General features: G+C 30.9%; 1 long non-coding RNA gene across 1 annotated transcript; it reads left to right on the top strand.

The window, feature by feature from the left end:
- The first annotated feature begins 481 nt into the window (after positions 1–481).
- On the top strand, positions 482–3,247 carry LOC145169425 (uncharacterized). Its single transcript, XR_013742479.1, has 3 exons — positions 482–747; positions 1,572–1,878; positions 2,817–3,247. It is a non-coding gene; the product is annotated as an uncharacterized LOC145169425 (long non-coding RNA).
- Positions 3,248–4,967: the final 1,720 nt, after the last annotated feature.

Below are 4,967 nucleotides of genomic sequence, written 5' to 3'. Positions count from 1 at the left end.
AATTTTATTTGATGTAATTAGGGTGAGAAATTTAAAATTTGAAATTTGAAATTTGAAATGGATAATTAATATGTTGACAAATGGCATGATATGAGACATATAATATTGATGAAGAGTTATAATATAATGACACTTATCAAAAAGATAATAAACCTATTTAGAATAGAGATTTAAACAAATAATTGAGCTCGATAAATAAACAAAAGAAACTAATGATGCTTTAATTTAGGAGTTTTAAAATTAGAAGAAAAATTCATTAATGAAATTATATCTATTTATTATTACATTTGTTACAATTATTACATTTAAAACTCTATCTTAATAAAAGTCTCTTTTAATCCTATGTGGCATGTTCTCCATCTATAAAAATTCCAAAGTAAAGTACCTAATTTACCCATCAGCTTTTAAAACCCCTAAACGATGTCTACTCATTCGTTTATTCCCTAAATCATGCCTCTATTTGCTCTAATTTGGCATTCTTGATTTTTGAAACTCGATATCAATTCAAATTTAAAATAAACCTTCGATTCCTATATACGTTTCTCCAAAAATCAACGCTCATCTTTTGTTTGATGGTTTAACCATAAGTTTTGGTTTTGGGTGTTTGGAAGATTAATTTCCTTTTTATGTTTATGATTCTTGCATAATTATCTACTAGTTTTGGGCTTGAGGAAGAAAGTGAAAGACTCAGTTCGTTTTCTTCAGTTAGAAAGTTAGATCATCAACCACATGCTTGGTACTTCCTTGGTACGATCTGTTTATCTACTTCCTTCTTTCATAAAAGCATCCTTGTAATTAGTTTTTGATTCTAATATATCAGCAACCACAATTTTGATAACCAGGACCAAATTTGGAAACTTTGGAAGTTCATAAACGAAAACCTAGAGTCCTATGTTAATAAGTTTGGTTCGAATTTGGAGGAAGAAGAAAAAGAAATGCAAGATTTTGTTATTATTTTTGATGTTTACACTAACTCATGACTATCACACCACCACCATCACACCCACCAATAACAATTACCTCTTGATGAAGATGAAGCAATAGTCATCTTTTGTGTGATGTAAAGATAGTTTAGTTGAAAGTAAGTTGTTTTTCAATTTAGGCATTTTGTTATCTTATTTCCTTATTCCAAATTTTTAGTCATTTTCTTTACACAATTCTTCATTTTTTTTGTCCAGTTTTGGTTCATCCTTATTGATGCACACAACATGTTCAATATAAACATATCGATTTTTGAACCTCTGTATGCCTTTTCAGATACATAGGGAGAAATAACGACTAATATCAATTTTTTAATGTAGGCTATTTTAATTTTTTGAATCTCTGTTTACAAATTGGAAAATCATACATGAGCTTTAAGCTTACTACCATACAACGAATCCTTCCTTCTATAACTTGATGCCTTGATAAGCTCATTTAGCTAAAAATCATCTATAAATAGGGTTTATGACTCAGATCTCTTCAAGATAATAAGTTCCTTGAATCTCTAAAATCATGAAATTTATAAGTTTCTTGCTTCAATTTGAGGTGTTAAGAAAATCTGCAAGTTAATAATATGGAACCAACTACAGTTTTTTGTAGGTGCTTTAAATGGTGAAAAAGGAAAAGATACAACCCATTAGCATGTATCTCATGGCTGGTGCAACTAGAATAAAGAAACTGGACAAAAACATAAGAAATTGTAGCTTTGAAGCCACAACCATAGAATTTTATCACTGCACGTGTACTTTTTGATGGTTGTTTTAGGATTTGGTGTTATTATTGTTATATTTTGTTAAACAATTTCCTACAGCTTTAGTCAAAAGGATGACACCTTTTGTTGCTTGGTCCATTGGGATGCAGGGGCGATCCTCATGTCTCTTCATCTTGTCAGTCTTTGTAAGTTAATTTGACAAGATTTTCATTTTTTATAAAAATCATTTCTTCACTAATTTTTTTTTCTTGATTAGGAATAAGAACCAAGCCTGGGCATTACAATTAGCAATTATAATACCATTTGCAAATGTTTTATTATCTACTAATTCCTCATTTTAATTAGATCCTATTTTTTCCATTTATCCCAATAGAGGAGAAAATAAGAAATATAGCAATTTACTTTTGTTTGTTTCTCAAATTAGCATCTTCCTTTACCTATATCTTTATATTACTTTTACTCGTAGTTTCTACGAGTTGTAACCTAGTACTATATATAATTTAATAAAACAGAAAAAAACCGTAAAATGACATGTGGAAAAAAAAATTAATTTAAAAAAACCACAAAATAACATTTGACAAATGAATGAGAGTGTAACATATGATAAAAAAATCTTTATTTATTAGAATAGAGATTTTATCAAAATATAACGGTTGTCACTGTTTTATATTGGTAAGATGATAAATAAAAATAAAAAGTACGAAGAAGATTTAATTTCTCAATAAATTATAATATGAAAGTTAATAACCAGTATAAATGTCGAAAATTTTAAGTATTACACAAATTATGAGTTTACCCGATATAGTCTACTAGTTGAGGTTTATTTGGGGGATAATGACTTAAAAGGGTAATGTATTTTTTGATTTGTACACATTTAGTCACTAACTTTTTTTTCGTTCACATTTACCCCTTCAACTTGTTAAACTGTACACATTTAGTCATTATGACCGGCTACTCCAGGTTAGCCGGTAAAAATGACTTAATATGTTAATATATTTCTCACTTTGTACACATTTAGTCCTTAATATTTTTGTACACATTTAGTCCTTAATAATTTTTTTTGTTGCAAAAAAAGTCATTTTTGTTTTTGTACTCATTCAGTACTTATGAATGATTTCTTTAGGTTTTTTCTCACGTTATCTTACGTGGGATAGTCATATCGTGGTGGTATAAGTTGAGGCGGTCCTGCTATATGCTGTAAGCCAAGATACCTGGTGCGGACTGCTTGTAAGCCGTAAGCACGGAGGCTCGAGAAGAGCGGTTGGATTAAGGCGGCATGCCAACAAACCCTAGGTATTCCAGTTCGATGACTACTTGGACCTGTTGTATGTTGGCATTCCAGTCCGATGACTGATTGGGCCAATGTATTCCAATATGATGAGTGTGGGCTCGTTATGCATGATAATACGTTTGTTGTATCAAGTATTTTGGGGGAAACTCACTAAATTTTGTGCTTACCCAGTTGTTTATGTTTTGAAGTTATATCGTTGATCGTGGGAAAGCGAAGACATGATTGTACACACTCATCAACGATATTGAGGATTCCGCGTTTCTTATATTACTCTGATTTTCGATAAATGTATTTTGGAATAAACGTTTTTTCTTAATAATGGATTTATAATTAGGGACTTTTTCCTTATTTAAAAATGAAAATTTTTAGTTGTGAAAATGAGACGTTACACATAAAAATCAACAGCCCCACACACTTCATCAATGATTGTCTTACGTAAGATGTCGTGAGAAAATCTAAAGAAATCATTCAGAATGAGTACAAAAACAAAAATGACTTATTTTGAAACAAAAAAATATTAAGGACTAAATGTGTATAAAAATATTAAGGTCTAAATGTGTACAAAATGAGAAATATATTACCCTATTAAGTCATTTTCCCAGCTAACCTGGAGTAATCGGTCATAATGACTGAATGTGAACGGTTTAACAAGTTGATGGGGTAAATGTGGACGAAAAAAAACTCAGTGACCAAATGTGTACAAATCGAAAAATATATTACCCTTTTAAGTCATTATTCGGCTTAGTGTTGAATCATTTAATATTTTTCAAGCATGTGACTAAGTATAAGTATTTTTTTTCTCACAAGTAGGAAGTATTATAATCTAATTTGAATCTTTATCTATATCTATAATAACATGTAGAAAGTATTATAAGTACCTAAGTTGTTTTTTGGGTTTTAATTAAAAATAATTAAATTTGGAATTTATTTGACAATAGACCGTCTTTGATGGAAGAATGTCATTGTGGAGGTTGGAAATTACCTTTTGGAAATATGGGTAAAGTAAAAGTTAAAAGCTACAATTTTGTTTGTATTGGAGCTTTATATTAAAACAAGTTTTGTGGACAATGAACATATTAAAAATAATTATATACGAATTAAATATTTAAAACGATAAAAAAAGATTTTCAATGGAAAAAAGATATTTGAAGAATCAACCATTTGATTAAACAAATAAAAATATATAACAAATACTTATACAATATGATATGTGAAGATAAATGAAAGGCTATGCAAAAATGTGTTTGGATAATGTTTTAAAAATAAGTTGTTTAGTTGAATAGGTTTGATGATATGTTTGGTATTTGATCCCTTTTCACATATATAGAATAAAGATCAGTAGCGAACTCGCTAAAACTGAGCGAACCAACAAACTATGCATCAACCAAATGTATAAGTTTTTTTAGTCAAATAGACATTTCATCTCACAACCAATCGGTAGAAGGTCACCTCCGATCACTACATGGCAAACGTGTCCATCGTCTCTCAAACATCCCAAAAATACGGTCCACAAATTTCATTTTAAATCATTAAGAAAACCATAGTTATCAAACATCACATAAAATCATAAGTCGTGTATCTCAAAATATCATAAACATCTGTCAAATATATTAGAGTATAGACATCACAGGCTAAATAAATGGTGCGTACAATGCAATCATCCTGAGCTCTTCCCCTTGCTACCGGAAGTACCTGAAACCAAAACTGAAAACTGTAAGCACGAAGCTTAGTGAGTCTCCCCAAACTACCACATATCATACACATAATCATATAATCACATAATAACATAGATTGGGCCTTGCCCGCTACATCGGGCCTCGCCGGGCATCGGACAAGTCCGACATTGGTTCCCGCCCGACATCGGACCGAAGTCCGGCATTGGGCCCCGCTCGGCATCGGACCAGCTCATACAGGAGAAAACTCACTTCGGAAAATTGACTACAGAATCTCGCGGTAAGGAATCTCTAACGGCTGCTCCAACGA

This window comes from Lactuca virosa, chromosome 4 (assembly GCF_052849685.1).
Source record: "Lactuca virosa cultivar CGN04683 chromosome 4, Lactuca_virosa_CGN04683_v6, whole genome shotgun sequence".
Classification (NCBI taxonomy): Eukaryota; Viridiplantae; Streptophyta; class Magnoliopsida; order Asterales; family Asteraceae; genus Lactuca; species Lactuca virosa.
This window is presented reverse-complemented; position numbering and strand designations above follow the sequence as displayed.